The sequence below is a fragment of the Mesoplodon bidens genome (assembly GCF_964165515.1).
Source record: "Mesoplodon bidens genome assembly, chromosome: 5".
In the NCBI taxonomy this organism is placed as follows: domain Eukaryota; kingdom Metazoa; phylum Chordata; class Mammalia; order Artiodactyla; family Ziphiidae; genus Mesoplodon; species Mesoplodon bidens.
Window position 1 is genome coordinate 1,449,886 of NC_138161.1, and position 18,790 is coordinate 1,468,675.

At 44.4% G+C, this 18,790-nt stretch overlaps 1 protein-coding gene across 9 annotated transcripts in view; it reads right to left on the bottom strand.

Moving 5' to 3' along the window:
- Positions 1 to 18,790, bottom strand: part of PCBP3 (poly(rC) binding protein 3) — a 210,704-nt gene that overhangs the window by 115,234 nt on the left and 76,680 nt on the right. For 7 of the 9 annotated variants that reach the window (XM_081235214.1, XM_081235221.1, XM_081235219.1 and 4 more), the window contains exon 2: positions 14,473 to 14,511. The exons of 1 other annotated variant lie outside the window; for it this stretch is intronic. The gene's annotated coding sequence lies outside the window, so the exon portion shown is untranslated. Of the gene's footprint in view, positions 1 to 14,472; positions 14,512 to 17,580; positions 17,603 to 18,790 lie in introns of those variants that run through there. One more of the 9 variants, XM_081235215.1, reaches the window with a different exon arrangement.

Consider the following 18,790-nt stretch of genomic DNA (forward strand, 5'->3'; position numbering starts at 1 on the left):
AAAAAAATTGTGGTACATTCATTAAATGTGACAACAACAATATGGATGCATCTCAAAAGCATTATGGGTAAGCAGAAAAAAAACAAACTCAAAAAGCTACATACCGTGATTCCATTTATAGAATATTCTGAGGAAGTAAAATTGCAGATACAATAAACAGATCAGTGTTTGGGGCTTGAGGGGAAGGGAGAAGGTGCATGAGGGAATTTGAGGGTGGGGAAAATATTCTATATTATGATTGTGTTGATAGCTAATATCTGCATATGTTTGTCAAAACTCATAAAATTGTATCCCTAAAAAAAAGTGAATTTTATACTACATAAATTATACCTCAATAAACTTGATGTGAAAATAAAAAAATAAGATGACTCCCATTAAGGATAAACATAAAGAAATCTATACCTAGATACACCATGGCGAAACTATATAACAGCAAAGACAGAGAAGATCTTAAAAGTAACCAGTTTCAAAAATTCCTTAAATGAGTATCATTTAGATTAAAAGGTAGCTTCTCCACAGCCACGGAAGCCAAGGACAGCAGAATATTATGGTTGCCAACTCCAAGAAAGTAACTTTCCACCCAGAAAGTTAAGAAATATCTTTCTTAAATATCTTTTAAGAATTAAAGTGAAAGATAATTTTAAAGTTATTTCAAGACATTTTTGTTTTATTTTCTTTCAGCTAAGAGTGGGAACTGTTACCAGCTGCTCTGTTACTGAATTTTCAGCCCCTACTAAAGCCTGAACTAGGATCCATGGCAAGTTCCATCTATGCCTTTAGGGCACTGAGAGATATCATGCTCAACATAAAACTCATGAGGATTTTCAAGCTGTAACAAGAGAAAAAATGAAAATTAAAAAAATGCTACTGAAAACTTAAAATAATTTCTAGGAGTCATAAATAGAGACACTGGCAGATTTTGGTAGATTTGCAAGCCAAAATTAAACAACCATAGAGAAGAAAATAAGGCAGTGAAAAAATAATCACACAAAAAACAAACAAACAAACAAAAACCCTCCCACTGGCAAGGATCCAACAAGTAAGTCAACACACTAGACTTCCAGAACAGAACTGAAAAGATTTGTTGGTTTTTCAACATTAATTTTTTACTGGATACTTGAACTATTCCTACGATACCCCTTTTCATTATGGCAATATCATATATGTATTTAACAAGGCAAAGATATATCACTACTCTTGAACATGTAAACAAAGTTTTTTCTAAAGAAGAGTATGTTGCATGCCAATTTTTCCCATTAGAACTGATTTTCATTTTTGAAAGCAATCTTAGGCAAAACAACTTCAGAATGACTTATTAAATAAAATATGTTCTGAACATTAAAAATAAAACATAAAAGGAAAATAAAGAAGGTTTTCAGTTTAAAATTGTTTTCTACTAACACTCTCACCATGATGCACTTTAGAAGCAGCAGCATCTAAAGAACAAGAAGAAATGAAGAGCAAAGACAGTGGTGGGACGTGAGCACATCTAAACGGACAGTGACGGTGTAATATAAAGAGGGTTGCATGGCGTTAAATATACAACAACAGAGAATGAAAATAACATGTGAGTCAGGAGAGGATAACCAAAGATAACGTATTTTAAGATTCTTGTATCATTTGGGATATGGTTAAAGATACTGATTAACTTTAAACATTGATAAATCAAGTACACATGTAAGACAAACATGAAAATAAGAGAAGCCAAGATTATACAGTGAAGGAGAAAACTGTTGAGGAAAAAAATAATCTGTCAGTCAGAAATGTGAAGAGTAAAAATAAACATTAAAAAGTTGAGCTAAACAGAAAGCCCAAATTAAGATTGTAGGAAGGAGTCCAAATCTATAAGTAATTAAAGTACATGAAAGTAAACTAAACTCTCCAATCTGTAAAAGACAAAGATGGTCAGAGAGGAAAAAAAATTCCACTGGATACCATCTTGAAAGATACAGCTAAAACATACAAAGAGTCTGAAAGAATGAGGAAGAAAAATATATACTGGGCAAATATATCAGAGAAAATTTACTTTAAGGCAAAGATGCAAGACCAGATATAGACCACACCACGTACAGATAAAAGGGCTCAATTTGTTAGTAAGATATTACAACAGTTCCAGACGTGCATGTACCCTCCAAGAAAGTGTCAACATTTTATACAAAGCAGAAATGAATAGAAATATAAGAAAAAGACAAACTTACAATCATACTGGCAGATTCAAACACAACTCTCACAGTGATTGATGTATCAGTTAGAGAAAAATATTTAAAAGGATAGAAAAAATTTAAACAAGATTTCCAAGCTTCATCCAGTGGACATACATAGATCTTACACTCCAAACCAGCGGAATATGTTCTACTTTGAAGCACAGAACATTTCTGATGCTTGATCACACATGAGCCATCCTCCATGCACGTGAAAGACGATGAACACAGAGACCACCTTGTCAACAATGCAGTGAACCAAGAAATTAAAATATTGAAAAATATTGTATATATAAATAACAATGTATATATATATATATATATATATATATATATATTTTTTTTTTTTTTTTTGGCGATACGCGGGCCTCTCACTGTTGTGGCCTCTGCCGTTGCGGAGCACAGGCTCCGGACGTGCAGGCTCAGTGGCCATGGCTCATGGGCCCAGCCGCTCCGCGGCATGTGGGATCTTCCCGGAACAGGGCACGAACACGTGTCCCCTGCATTGGCAGGCGGACTCTCAACCACTGCGCCACCAGGGAAGCCTAACAATGTATATTTTTAACATAATATATATATATTTTAACAAAGTAATTCAAAATTTTATTGATTATACTCCATTTAAAGTTATAAGATAATGGCTGTATTTCCCTATGCTGTACAATACATCCTTGTTGCTTATCTATTTTTTTTAACTTTTTATTTTATATTGGAGTATAGGTGATTAACAATGTTGTGTTAGTTTCAGGTGTACAGCAAGGTGATTCAGTTATACATATACATGTACCTATTCTTTTTCAAATTCTTTTCCCATTTAGGTTGTTACATAATATTGAGCAGAGTCCCCTGTGCTATACAGTAGGTCCTTGTTGGTTATCCATTTTAAATACAGCAGTGTGTACATGTCAATCCCAAACTCCCTAACTATCTCTCCCCCACGCCCTTCCTCCCTGGTAACCATAAATTCCTTCTCTAAGTCTATGAGTCTCTTTCTGTTTTGTAAATAGGTTCATTTGTGTCACTTAACGTTATTAACATATTTTTAAAACTCCATGTGTTTGGAATTGAGAAACACTTGTTAATAACTCATAAGTCAAAAAAGAAGTCATAGTAGAAACATAAAATTCAGGATTATAAAAGTACTATATATCTTAATTTGTGCGCTGCAACAAGCTGTACTTAGAAAGAAATGTTTAATTTTAAATGCTTACCTATATGAAAAGAATGCTGAATATCAATGAGCAAAAATCGAATATAAATTAGGAAAAGTATAGCAAAATGAGCCCCAAAAAGCAAAAGGAAGGAAATAAGAACAGAAGTTAATAAAATAAATATCCTGTAAAAAAAAAAATACTGAAAAGTTTTTAAAAAACAAAAAATGGAACTACACAAGTACTAAGATAAAATATGAGTGATTTTCTCTTTAATTTGAGTGTAGGAAGCGGCTATCCAGCTATGACTAAAAACCCCAGATGCAATAAAAGATAAATTGAACTTTATAAAAAATAAAAATATTTGGCACGGCAAAATTGCCATGAGAAAATATTTATGACAAATAAATGGAAAAAAATATCTGCAATATATATCGCCATATTCTTCACGTCAATATCAGAAAATTGACAGGAAGGCTGTGAAAATGTTCCAGATTAAAGGAGACTAAAGACTCCAGACAACCAAGTACAAGTGGATCCAAGACCAGACCCTGGACTGGATCTGGACTGGATTTGGACTGGAAGGAAGCCGCACTGCCAGAAGGCACTGAACCCACAGAAGATACTGGAGCATGGTCTGAGGGTCAAAGCCTGGTACCTGACTGCATAAGAGAACATCCCACTCTTGGCAAACAGCAGCCCCTGTGCTCTAAACCCAAACGCCACTGCCAGACTCCTTGGAGACCAGCATCTCAGCAGCATTCCAGGCTCTGTCTCCTTAATCTTCAAATTTTGTTTCTTTACTAACTCCCTTTCAGGTTTTAAACATATTCAAATAGCTCCTGTTAAAAAACAAGCAGACAACTCTCCCCTAGACCCATGTTTTCAGAGTCAGATATTTAAACAGCCACCCCCACATGCTCCCTCTCCAGTGACCCTGGCATCCTCTGGCAGCACTGAGCTGAGTTTCCCTCTCAGGCACGCCAAATCCAATGGACATCTTCAGTCCTCACCTTACCATACTTTCTTCCCTCTCAACCTGGAAAAAAGAAATATGTTTTGCCATTCTCTGACATAAATCCTACTAATGTTTTCTTAGGTCAGTCTCCCAAGGCAATAGAAATAAAAACAAAAATAAACAAATAGGACCTAATCAAACTTTCAAGCTTTTGCACAGCAAAGGAAACCACAAACAAAATGAAAACACAATCTACGGACTGAGAGAATATATTTGCAAATGATGCGAGACAAGGGCTTAAATTCCAAATATACAAACAGCTCATACAACTCAACAACAACAAAAAAAACAACCCAATCAAAAAATGGGCAGAAGACCTAGAGAGACAATTCTCCAAAGAAGAAATACAAATAGCCAATAGGCACATGAAAAGATGCTCAACATCTCTAATTATAGGGGTAATATAAATCAAAACTACAATGAGGTACCACCTCACACCAGTCAAAATGGCTATCATTAAATACTCTACAAATAACAAATGCTGGAGAGGATGCTGAGAAAACGGAACCCTCCTACCCTGTTGGTGGAAATGTAAGTTGGTACAGCCACTCTGGAAAACAGTATGGAGATTCCTCAGAAAACAAAAAATAGAATTACCATATGATCCAGCAATCCCACTCCTGGGCATATATCCAGACAAAACTCTAATTCAAAAAGATACATATACCCCAATGTTCACAGCAGCATTACTCACAATAGCCAAGACATGGAAACAACCTAAATGTCCATTGACAGATGAATGGATAAAGAAGATGTGGTACATATATACAATGGAACACTACTCAGCCATAAAAAAGAACGAAATAATGCCATTTGCAGCAACATGGATGCAACTAGAGATTATTATACTGAGTAAAGTAAGTCAGAAAGAGAAAGACGAATACCATATGCTATCACTTATATGTGGAATCTGAAATATTACACAAATGAACCTATCTATGAAACAGAAACAGACTCACAGACATAGAGAACAGACTTGTGGCTGCCAAGGGAGAAGGGACTGGGGAGGGATGGAGTGGGAAGTTGGGGTTAGTAGATGTAAGCTATTATATATGGAATGAATAAACAAAAAGGTCCTGCTGTATGGCACGGAGAACTGTATTCAATATCCTATGATAAACTGTAATGGAAAAGAATATTTAAAAAATAATGTATATATATATGTATAACTGAGTCACTTTGCTATACAGCAGAAATTAACACAACATTGTAAATCAACTATACTTCAATTAAAAAAAAAAACTTCACTGATAGAGAAAAAAACAAACAAACAAAAAGAAAAACCTTTTGCACCAGCGCACAGTGTTACCTTGGGCTATAACAGGCACTCTCCAAGACTGCTTGTGAAAACGGAAAATGGCCCAATTTCCTGGAAGATAACCTGGCCATGAGACTTGAAGTCTGAACTTCATACCATTTAATAGTGGTGAAGTGAAGGGGTTACGAGAAGGTCTGGAAGGGGAGCTCTGGACTTGACTCTGCTCTGGTGCTGACTTCAGTTTCTTTGCTGACAAAACAGGCTAATCAGAGGCCTTGGAGAATTGTGGGGACCCAGGGAGGAACTTCTGCCTGGAACACAGCAAGTACTATGACCATCTTCTCATACGGTCATATATTTACCCCTGGAAAGACCCTGACGCTCCCTGCCCTCTCCGTAGAAGCTTAAATGGCCTGGACCTCCTGCTCTGGGACTGGGCAGGACAGGTAAGGAGATGCAGTCTCACAGATGGAGAAGCAGCACAGACGGGGACAATGACCTAGCCAAGGTGCCAAGGTCACAGGGTGATCCGGGAGAAGGGCTGGAAGCACAACCCGTCTCCGGACCCCCAGGCTGACTCCACTGGCCCAGGAGGCATCCTACTGGAAGGTTCTCTTCCCATGATTTTCACCCACACTCTGCCCAATTAATACAGGGGACAATGAGAAGAGCTCACTGCTGTGCGCCCAGGAACAGCTGCGCTCCAGCTGCACCCAGCCTGCTGGGTTTGGCCTGAGGCCCCGGCTCCACGCAGACGGAGCACGTGCACTCAGTGGTGCTGAGGCCTTTCATGAAAGGCATGCTAGGATGCAGAGCTGGGAGACAGGTGGGTAAAATCAAGCACAGAGACTCGGTTACAGGGGGTGATAGCCTTGTGCCCTGAAAGAGTGAAACAGCCAGAGCTCTTGGACAAGGTGAAGGCCCACACTGAAAACCTCTTTCCAGCTCAGCGTTACTGGAGCGTGCCAACGGTTACTCCTCACATCAAAGAGAAGACAGCCTCCCTGATGCCAGAGTGCCTGGGAGCGCACGCTAAACCGAATGGTATAACCCATAAGTGCCACTTGAGTTTCGGAGAAAGAACATGGAGGCCTGAATAAGCAGAGCTAGTCTGTTTAACTGGAGAAGTAGAAGCATCCTTGGCCCCTGTGGCCGTGCAACACACTCCCCAGGGCAGAAAACACCAGGCTGCTCTAACCAGGGCTGAAGGTGAGGCACAGCCCTCCACCCCGGGGCACACCTAGCCCCCTCTCGCTAGAGCAAGGGTTAAGCCGCCAGCTGCCTACTGAACGCGCGGCACGTTTGTAAATAAAGCACACAGAGAGGCTGGCTCCTGCTTGTCTGAAGTATACCCAGCGGCCACTCGTCCTCCAGCCCCGCACGCCTCCCCGGCCCCACGGGCCAGCCACACAGCTCCAGCTCCATCACTGTTTCTGGCGCAGGGCCGCCAGACAGCCTGGCCACGCGCAGGCAGCGGAGGGAGGAAGGAATGAGTCATCCCGCGAAACCCTATCAGCCCTTCTTCACGCCAGGCTGCTCTGGGGCAACAGCACTCGCCAGCGTCTCCAAGGGCAGAAAAAAGAGCCCAGACTGAACCTGCTCGACGGAAAAAGAAAGAAAAGCCAAGAGAAGGAAGGAAGGAAGGGAGGGAACAGGTGCCTTAAGGCCTCGGTGGGCCCAGTAGGGCAGCACCCCAGGGGAGGTGCCAGGCCTGTGAGGCACCTGGCGGAAGGAAGAGCGAGTGAGAACCTTGCAAGGGAGGCGGGGGAGCCGCAGAGTCAGCCCCGCGCCGCTGCAGCCCCCGCACTTGTCCTTCGCTCCTCGAGCTCCTCCAGAGGATGGGGGAACGCCTTCCCTCGTGGAGCACGAGCTCTGCGTCTCCACGATTCCACAGTGGCTGGTGCCCACCGCCGCCCCGTCCTGCAGGCCCTGCTATCTTGGCGTGGCGGGGGCAGGGGGGCGGCAGGACGATGCACCACAGATGCCAGAACCGCTGCCAGCGTCCTGGGGCCGGGAAGCGGCCGGGTGGGGCTCCCTCCCTCCCGCCCTCATAGCCGGTGGGCTCCTCTGCCGTCCTTTCCTCTCACACTTCACACACCTCATCCCTGCCTGTGCAGATGGCTGGTCGTTCCCCCAGACCCCTCTCCCTCCTCCGTGGCAGCAGAGCTGTGGCTGCACAGCGCTGGCCCAGCCTCCGGGGGTGTGGGAACCTCCGCGGCGCACGGCTAGTGCACCCCTGGTCCATAGCCCGCTGCTGGCACACAGCTGTCCTGCGTTAGCTCTGCCGCAACCCACTGGGTGCCACAGAACACCGTTAGCATGCGGCGGTCCTGTGGACTGTGACGCAGCTGCTATAACTCGGGCTTCTCATCCTGAAAAGGCAGTTGCTTGCCTTCCATCGCGCCCCTTCTGTTTCCCACCGGCTGAGTAGTTGCAGCTAGAGGTCAAGCCAACAGAGCAAGGGAGGACCACAGAGTGACAGGCCACCCAGAGCGTGGGGGTGGGCGTGGCCTCTGAAAAGGGAGCCTCGTGGAGCCCAGCCCATCCACCCCAGGCCTGTTACAGCCAAGGGAACCGACCTTGACCACATTAAAGCCACCGTGTTTGGGGCACTCTGTGTGCCAGCAGAGTCATGTCCCCCATGGGCTCAGCTGCTGCTCTCGGTACTCACGGCTCCACAGTAGCTGCCCTCAGGTTGGAGCCAGGCTCCCTGAAGCCCCAGGGCATTTCTCCCTTGGGTCCGACACAGAAACATAGAGAGCATATCACCCTGGTCCACACCGTAATGCTCACATGAACCTTTACAATAACTAAGGTTCACACGAACCCAATCCTAGTACTAGCCTGAACTCCAGCCCTAACCCTATTATTAACCCTCATTCTAGCCCAAATAAAATACTGGAAAGGTATTACAATTGGAAGAGATTAAAAAGTATCAATAAGACCTAACAGGATTTATTCCAAGAATCAACACTTGGAATTTCATCACTGGAATTCTCTACACTAAGAGATAAAAGGAGGAAATCCTGTGACTATCTTAATAACAGCAGTGAGCATTTAGTAAAATGCAACTTTTATTTTTGATTTCAAAAAACAACTTAATAGAAGAGCAACAGAAGGAAACTTGTGTAACTTGATGAACATAATGTACCGGACAGACAGCCACAGCAAGCACTGTGAAGTTCACGGTGAAAACATTTGGGTCAAGTCAGGAATAAGTCAAAATTCAACTGACAAACCTATTGCAATTAAAAGCATGGCCGCATGCAGTACATAAAAATTGATATCTTGCCTATACATTATTAAATATTAGAGAAATGTAATAGGAAAAATTCCAATTACAATAAATAGATAATATAAATAAGTTAGAAAAGAGCTCAAAAGAGAAAACCTACAGCAAGAAAGCTATAAAATATAACGGAAGGCTAATAATGGAATAAATGAAGAAATAGAATATCTTCCTCTTTTAAAAACTGAATATTGCTAAAATATCAGCTGTTTGCCATTTAAATTATAGGTTGATGCATTTGAAATGAAATCCCAATCTGATTAGCTTTCTAACTTGAAAATCATCCTAAAGTTCATCTAGAAATTGAGTAGCCAAGAATAGCCAAAATAAATATACCATACAACTAAAATAAATAAAGCAGTGTACCAGCACAAGAGCAAACAGATCAGTTAGAGAATTCAGAAATAGACACTAGTATATACAACGTTATCATATAAGATGCACACATAGGACAAAAGGAGCAGCACAAATCACAGGGAAAATGAAGTAATTTTTAATAAATAGTGTTTTCAATATCTGTAAGCACAAATAACATATATTCACCCAATAACATATATCAAATTAAATCCCAAGTGGATTACACATGTCAATGCAAAAAGTAAAAGCAGAAAAGAAAACAGAAGTGACTACCCACATTTCAGGAGCGGAAAGGATTTTCCAAATGTAAATGCCACAGAAGATGATATCACAGAGGAAAATACTGATGTAATGGCTCCAAACGCCAACGTCAGATTAAAAGGTGAATGACTCTTTGGGGAAAATAAAAGCTGCAAACATAAAAGCTGAATGTCTTCAGTAAAATATGGGGAAGGACACACCGGCTCTAGTTGAAAAGCTCAACCCGCTTGTACTTCTTTTCGGCTTTTAGAGACGCATAAAGCCCCAGGTTTTCAGGGGCCAGGAGCCCAGGCACTCACGCTGCTGTAATCTACCATCTCGAGAGCAACTGGGCAATCGCACATTATGCCTCTTTTAAAATGTCCCTCTCCTCTGACCCAGGATTGCACGTGGACGAACACCGCAATACCACCTCGGGAAGGGGGAGACTGACGTGTTATGCACAAGGAAACTCAGCTCACGACTACCGACACTAGTGCCAGATCTAAAAACAATCCAAATATTGAACAGAAATGAAGTGATTTAACAAAAGAATACCTACATCCATATAGTGGAACCTTTTAAAAATAATGTTTTCAAATGGTAACGTGGAACATTTTGCCGTATACCATTCTGTTTAAAAGCAGAGCACAGAAGTAGGCATGCAGCTTAACCCCAGAGGCAGAACCTGGAGTGAAACAGAATAAAATGTCTGCAGCAGTGCCTTGGACCCCGTAGTCCACAAGCACCGACCATCAGCGGGGTCCTCTCTGAGCACCGAGAATGTGCTGTGCGTCAAGGCGGACTCACGTGTGGTGGGGAGGCGGGGGAAGCAGGAGGAGGTGACGCACAACAAACATGCAAAACCAGGAGAGCACAGGGTCCTGGAGCCTTTGAAAGAACACAACACCAGAAGGGGCGGCCCTGCTGGCCTAAAGCTGCAGAGCTCAGCTCCCCAAGGAGAAAGATCTACCAGATTCGGCAAGGCAGGGGCCACACAATCTGGCCAAGTGGTGAAGACACAGCCCCGCTGGGAGGGCCAGATGGCCATGCAGGGGAGCTCGGCCTGGCAGAAGCAGACAGCGGAGGGGCTGGGGGGCTGCTTTCAAATTCTGGGGTGTGAAACAGCATTTGCAATATAACCTTTTACTTTTTATTTTTAACAAAATTATAAACGTACATAGTTTTAAACGTCAGAGTTCCACAGAGCTGATGGGGAGCCGTGTTGCTTGCCCTCTGCCCGCCTCTGCCCCACAGGCGTCTTGCTCTTTTTCCCTCTTTTGCTATTTCTCTCCTCAGTTCTAATGACCGGCTTTGTATGGCTCTTCTTGACTCCAGGGTCTTGTGTGTCACCCACTAGCTTCCTCCTAGAGCCTGAGGGTGAACCTCCACCCCACCCACACCCTCCCCCTGTCCCTCCAAGGGCTACACCTCCGTCCACCGGCTGTCAGCAGGGACCACAGGCAGCGCCGGACCTGCTCTTCACACCTCACACTGCATCTCCCTCTTGTCCATGTGTTTCCTGGAGTGAGTGAGAGGCTTGCTTGTTTGCATAATTTTCTATGTACTTAGTGTTACTTTACCTCCAAACTCTCAGCCAGGGACCCACGGGCCTCTGATCCCTCAAGCATAGCAGGACGCAGCCCACAATCTTCTCCCGGAGCCTCATCCCCCTGCCCCCCCACCCTAACGGCAGCACCTGAGCCCATCAGCCTGCCTGCTCCACCAACCCGCGCCCAAAGGCCCACCCCAGGCTGCCAGTGCTCTGGGGACCGGCTGGGTAGGGGCTGGGGCCACAGGGCTCCAGAATCCACTTGAGCGAGGCCCCACCTCCTGTCTAGGACAGTCCCCTCTGCTGTGCCGGGGCCTCCGCTCCACCCTCCAGCCTGCAGCCAGGGTGGGGAAGCGGTTTGTCCAGGTGTGGGAGCGGGGCTGAGAGTCTGACTGCATTTTAATCAGGCTTTCCACAATTTTCCTATTTCCGCTTTTCTCCTTGAATTACGAGGCGCGGTCATCAGCTGAGACTGAAACCTGATTACATTAGAAATCTGAGGAAGAAAGATCAGATGCACAAGAAGGGCCTCAGATAAAAGCACACCTACTAGGGGCTGAGGCGAGGCTGGGTTGGGGCGGGCTTGGGGTCCCCCAGGCCCTTGGCCAGTCTTCAGGGCTGCATGGTCTCCCGGGCAACACCACACTGCTGTTGCATGGAGGGGACAGTGGAGGGACAGGAAAGACCAGGGTTGTTTGTGAGAAGGTGGTTACAGGGCTGCCCTGTGAACCGCAGGCTGCAGGTGGAGGGTCAGCAAGAAGGACACGGCTAGTGTGGGGGGAAGGAGGCCCTGCTGGAGGAGTGCCTGTCAGGGGGCTCTGTCTGCCCTCACTATAGGTGAGTTTTAAAGTTCTTTTTCATATTTTCCAATTGTGTAGTGAAAGTCATTATCTTAATGCAGGGCAGGGGTGGAGGGAAGCCTAGAAAGCAAATAATCTTTCTCAGTATTACAAAGAATAAAAGACTTCAAAGTAAATAAAAATTTCAACAACGTTTTTCGTTATCACTATTTGCTGATTCCCTGATCTTAGTGTGGCCGAAGGCCCATCCCCGAGCATGGGGCAGGCTGGGGGAGCCCAGGTCCCCGCTAAACAAACCGGGGTCAGGGTCCCAGCCGGATCTGAGCACAGGCACACACAGCGGTGGGGAAAGGCCTGTCTGCGGCTGTTCCCTGCCCTTTGCCCGACTCTAAGGAAGTGTGGAAAGTTCTCGGAAGATGTGCAAATGGAAAAACAAGTTCTTCCGGAGCCACCACGTCCTCTGGGGAACATCCACTGCAGATGAGTTCCCTTCTGGCTCGTCACCCCCCACCCCCACCCAGAAATCCCACAGGAAGACTCTGCAGGGCTCAATCGAGATTAAGATTGCCATGGAAGCGGACTCATCTCTGTTCCAGCCAGCTCAGTGCCCCTAACAGCTCCCTCCCCGCTCACAGAAGAGGCCACAGGCGCCCTATAAAAAGCCTGCTGCCTTTCCTTAACCAAGCCTCAGGGGATTCGCAGTCCCATGGAATCACAGTCCTGCCAGCTCGCACTGCCTCTGCCTGGGTGCCAGGGCCTCCTCTAGCGCCCACACTAGGCCCTTGGGGCCTTGCACACGCACAGGGGGAGTAGCCTGGGCCAGCCCGCCCCACCCAAGCATGCTGGCTGTTTCCAGAACTGCAGGCCGGTCAGACTGCCCTGCCTGCCAGGGGAAGGGATGTGGGCAACACCAAAGTCTAGGGGAGAGAGAGGCCCAGCACACACAGGGTGTTGTTTATATGCCTGAGTTCCAGAGGCCCTTCCCTCGGTATTTCTGTGAAAATTAGATCCAGATTTGCACAATTACAAAGTTGGTCCCAAGCCAGTTGGGATTTGGATGTCCTCTAAGAAGCAGGTATTATAACAGCTTTAGTTTGAAAAAACAATCCAACACGGAGAAAAAAGACTACCCACTCGCCGCTCCCACACTCAGCAGCATTGCCCGCAGTGAGCAAGGGCCCCCATGTGTCCCCGCTGCCCTCATCTCTGGGCCCCGCCCCTTCGCTCGCTGGCTCCCCTGGGCCTGGAGCCCTTCACCCGCCACCACCCACAGGGGCCACCCCGGTGTCTCCAAGGCTCTGCTCAGATGCCCCTTCCCGGGGGCCGCCCTGACCCCCATCAACTGCCCTCGCACCTCCGACCCCGACCCTTCTCTGTTCCTCCCCGGCAAGCTCACCAACTGGCACACTACGTGATGCATCTGCTTATTACTTTTATGTTGTGTGACCCCCCACAGATGTAATAAAGGAAGCTGGAATTCCAGAAGCGTGGCTGGCCCTATCAATATTTACTGAATGAATGAAAGGGCAATTAAGGTCTTTGCTCAAGCAATTTGTTACCTAAGAACTTTCCCCTTCAACTGTCGGGCGTCCAGTTACCCACCCGCCCTAAGTCCCCGTGTGCGCATGCTCCCTGACTCCTCGCCACCGTCCCTCATGTCTCCTGAGGGGACTGAGGCGACAAGACCGGAAGGTCACTGTGGTGCTCATAGCGAGCGCTCTCCGATCAGGATCGGCTGAGCCCCGGACCCCACGGCAGCCACTCAGGGCAGCAGTCAAGGCCACCAGGAAGAGAAGGGCAGACACCAACTCTGGAGCCCACATCCCGTCATCGAGGCAGCTCCCGCTTATCCTGCCATCGCGATGTGGACGCGGGCCCATGAGGTCGGAGGCCTCGGCTCAGACCCCCGTCTCACCACCCAAGAGCACAGAGACGTCGTCCCCCCGAGCCTTGAGAAGTGCGCAGAACAACAGCACCTGCCCTGCAGGGCACGGTGAGGGGCTCATGTGAGCAGAGCCGGCACTGCATGACATCAGCCGCCAGCCTGAACACACAAGCCTTCTGGGCAAGACCACTGAAAACTTTTAGAAAATAACATTTATAAGCTTCAGAAAAACAAAGGCATCTTAATGATAAATTTAAAAGGAATCCTTTCAAGGTAGTTTTGCAAAACTGGAGTCACGGCCACAAAGAGGTGCCCATGGTGCACAATGCCATCATGGCCACAGCACACACTTGTCACTGCTGTAACACGGGACAAAGGCACTGTCCACTCAGCCCACGCTAACAACTGGCTCTCAGGCCCCTGCTGGACAATTTAGTCAGGTTGACTCTGAAGAAGAAAGGTTAGAACAAAAGGAGGAAGCTCCCTCTTTTTAAATATTGGTTCTACAGAAGCCAGAAGGGATAATGTGCACATCATGGACACTGCTGCTGCACCTGAGCTGTAACACATGCCTCATGTGACATGAAACCAGGCCATAAGGAGAGTCAGCAAGACACATGGCTTCATATGCAAGCACGACTTTACAACTCAACTGACGTGAAAAGAATCACTTAATTTAAAGACATACCTCTCCAACAGCATCATAAGAAGCAGTACTTACATGGAACCATGTGAAGAGCTTCTTTGTCTGTAGGCAGCCCTGTAAACAGGTTAAAAAAATTATTATAACTGGAAATCATAGGTAGAAAATAACCCAAAGAATGATCTATCATCTTAGATATCAAGTCTTATCAAACTAAAGAGATTTTTAAAAGAATGTAGTCAAAGTTAGTTATTTGGAAGGTCAAAGGCAGTCTCCAAGAGAAAAAAATCCCATGAAAGGTGGTTAGATTCTAAACTGAGTCTGGAACTTAAAAGGTACCAATAAACGCTCAGAGCCCAGGCTCCCCTGAACCCTGGCCCACAGTCCTAAGCCTGCTGGAAGTCTAGGGCAGCGCTGACCCCCAGACCCCTTTAAGTCTGTGGGAAGCAGTAAGGAGAAGACCACGATGAGGTGCAGGTAGGACCCCCCACCCAGATGCCCCCCCACATGGTCTCAGTTCCAAGTCTGAAGAGGGCTCTGCCCAGACAGCAGGACCTCCGAGCCCGGCCTGTGCAGACTCTATGGGCAGGTAAATAGCTCTGCCCGAGCCTCCTCCAGGCAGCCCAGAGGCATCTGTCCAGTGAGGACTGAAGACCAGGCGAACGTTAGACACATCCACTTCCAGCCATGACAGAAGAGGAGGAACTCTCCAGCCTCTAACAATGAAGAACCAGCCAAAAGACATGAGACAAGGGTCTTCAGACGTGAGACAACAGGGAGCACAGGACAATGACCCCAAGGGAGGAAACGCATGTGATGATGCATCCTGGTTGCCCAGCCTACAGCTCTGGGAGGGTCATGAGGCCACAGTGCAGGAAGGGGGAACCTAGGCAAACCTGGGCGAGTCCTGAGATGAGGAAACAGCTGAGGTTCAAGGAGGCAACAGCAGCGAGAATCAGGGCAGAGGACCAGAAAGGAGAGAGCTGAGAAACGCTCCAGAGACTGGTGGGAGTTCGCTTGGGTCTGTGCCAGACGCTGATCAGCGCATGTGCCTGAGGCCAGGGAAGGCACAGCAGCGAGAAGCAGGACAAAGGATCGCTGTGACTGCTGCAGCTCCAGGAACGGACCACACTCCCAACAACCAGACTAGGGAACCTGTGACACGGGGGCCACTGGGCTTGGCACTTGCAAGAGCACAGCCCCAGTGGCAGGGCCACATGAGCATCAACTAAACTAGGTACTGCCTAATAATGCTCAACAACAAGCCGCTGAAGGGTCTAAACTTTCCAAGTAACAAATACATTTGAAGAGGAAAGTTTAAAATATTTAAAAGGATACAAAGCCCAACAATATACAATCATGATGTCTTTCATTCATTTAAAAAATACCATGGATGCAAAGAAGCATGAGAATATATCTCATAATGAGGATAGTTGATCAGTAAGAAAAAGAACCAGAAAATTACCCAAGGAAATAATTAGCACATAAGGTCCTTAAAACAGCCATTATAAACACATTGTATATGTTCAAGAAGATAGAGGAAAGCATAACATGTAGGAGAGACATGAAAAGCATTTTTAAAAAGACCCAAATCAAACACCTAGAGATGAAAAATATATCTGAAATGAAAAATACGCTAGATGGCATTAACATCACATTAGACACTAGAAAAGGAAAGATTAGTCAATGTGCAGAAAAACAATCTGTGCAGACAGAAATGATCTAAAATGAAACATAGGGAAAGACTCCCTCTTCCCTAAAAACACAGAAATATTTGTGTAATTTAAAACTCAGGGGGGAAGAACAGGATGGGACAAAAATGTATTTAAAGAAATAATGACAAAAAAATTTTCAAAAATTGATGAAAATTATGAACCCATAAATCCAAGAAGGTCAACAATCTCCAAGCAGAAGAAAACATGAAGAAAATCAAATCGAGTTACATCGTAATCAACTTACCCAAAGAGGAAATCTTAAAAGCAGCCAGAGAAAAAAGAACATTATGTACAGAGGGACAAACACAGACATGGTGGACAAGGACTTCCCAGAAACAATGCAAGCCAGAAGTCAATGGAATGACATCTCTAAAGTAATGAAGGAAAAAACTGTCAAGCTGAAATACCATAAACAGTGAAAATAACTTTCAATACAAAGACAAAATGAAGACTTTTTCTAATAAACAAAAGCTAAAATAATTCATCACCAACCCTTCTGAACTACAAGTAATATTAAAGTAAGTCCATCATACAGAAGAAAAATGATATCAGAAGGAAATCTAGATCTACAAAAAGAAAGGAAAAGCACTGGAAACAAAATTCATGAATAAATATGAGCCTTTTTTCTTAATTTGTAAGATTGTTTTAAAAGATAATGGACTATTTAAAGCAAAAATAATGACGATGTATTGTGGGGTTTATAGCAGTGTAGAAGTAAAATGGCATGACACAGTAACATAAAGGCCACGAGAAGTGAGATGGCAGTATATTGTTTTTAGGTTTTATACTATAAGTGAACTAGTATAATATTAATTGAAGACAGACAGTGATAAGTTAAGGGTATATGCAATGAATCCCAAAGCAACTTCTAAAAACAAAGTAATATAGCTAATAAGTTAGTAAAGGTGATGAAATTGATCATAAATAGTACTCAACCCAAAATAAGTCAAAAAAAGAAAAAAAAGAGGATCGTATAGCAAATGGGACAAGTAGAAAACCAACAGCAAAATGATAGATTTAAATTCAATCATATCAATAATCATATTAAGTATAAGTGGTCTAAAACAACCTAATTAGAATACAGAGATTTTTAAGACAAGATAAAAAACAGGACCTCACTATACAATATTTATAGGAAACCCACTTTAAAAATAAATATACAAATAGATTAAAATAAAAGGGATGGAAAAAGATGTACCATGCTAAACTTGATCAAAAGAAAGTTGGAATGGCTATATTAACATCAGAAAAAGTAGATGTTGGTGCAAAGAATATTATCAGAAGTATATAATAAAAGGCATTACATACTAATAAAGGGGTCAAAACAACTAGACAGAAGGTCAGTAAAAGCTATAGGGAACTCAAACAACACTGTCACCCAGCTTCACATAACTGACATTTCTAGGGCACTCCATACAATAACAACACAATATACACTCAAGTGTTGGTGAGGACATGGAGAAATAAGCACCTTCAGATATTACTGGTGATAATGTAAAACTGTGCAGCCTCTGTGGAAAACAGTTTGCCGGTTCCTCACAAAGCAAAACACAGAATTATCATATGACTCAGCAATTCCACTCTTAGGTATACATCCAAAAGAACTGAAAAGAGAGAATCAAACAGATATTGTTCATAGCATCATTATTCACAATAGCCAAAATGCGGAAACAACTCAAATGTCCATCAATGAATGAATGGATAAACTAATTGTAATATGCCCAAACAATGGAATATTCTGTGGCCATAAAAAGCAGTGAAGTGCTGATACATGCTACAACTCAGACGAACCTTGAAAACATTATGTTCAAAGAAAGAAGCCAGACATAAAAGGTCACATATTGTATGATCCCGTTTACATGAAATATCCAGAATAGGTAAATCCACAGAGATAGGAAGCAGATTAGTGGTGTCCAGATGATGGGGAAAGGGGAATATGGAGAGTGATTAATTAGTGGGTGTGGGGTGTTTCTCTGGGGTGATGAAAAAGTCTCAGACTTTGAAAAAGTCTAAAACTGGGTGGTGGTTGCACAACACTGTTGAATTCACTGAATGTCACTGAATTGTACACTTTAAAATGATTAATTGTGTAGTATGTGAATTTCACTTCAGTAAAAAGAAAATAAATATAATATAATAAGGGAATGTTAGGAACTATTGCATGCCAATAAATTTAACAACTTAAATGGAATTCTTAGAACAATAAAGCTATCAAAACTCACTCAAGGGTCGGGCTTCCCTGGTGGCACAGTGGTTGAGAGTCCGCCTGCCGATGCAGAGGACGCGGGTTCGTGCCCCGGTCTGGGAAGATCCCATATGCCGCGGAGCAGCTGGGCCCGTGAGCCACGGCCACTGAGCCTGCACATCCGGAGCCTGTGCTCCACAACGGGAGAGGCCCCAACAGTGAGAGGCCCATGCACCGCAAAAAAAAAAAAAAAAAAAAAAAAACCTCACTCAAGGAAAACCAGATAACTCTAAATGTATTCAAGTTTAAAACCTTCCCACCAAAAAAAAGAGCCAATCCAGATGGCTTCAATGGAAGAAACACTCAAGGAAGAAATAATACCAATTTCTTAGTAACTTGTCCTGAAAATTGAACATAAGAGAACTTTCCAAATCCTTCTATGAGGCAAGAATTAACCTGATACCAAAACCAAAAAAAAGACACTATAGGTAAACAC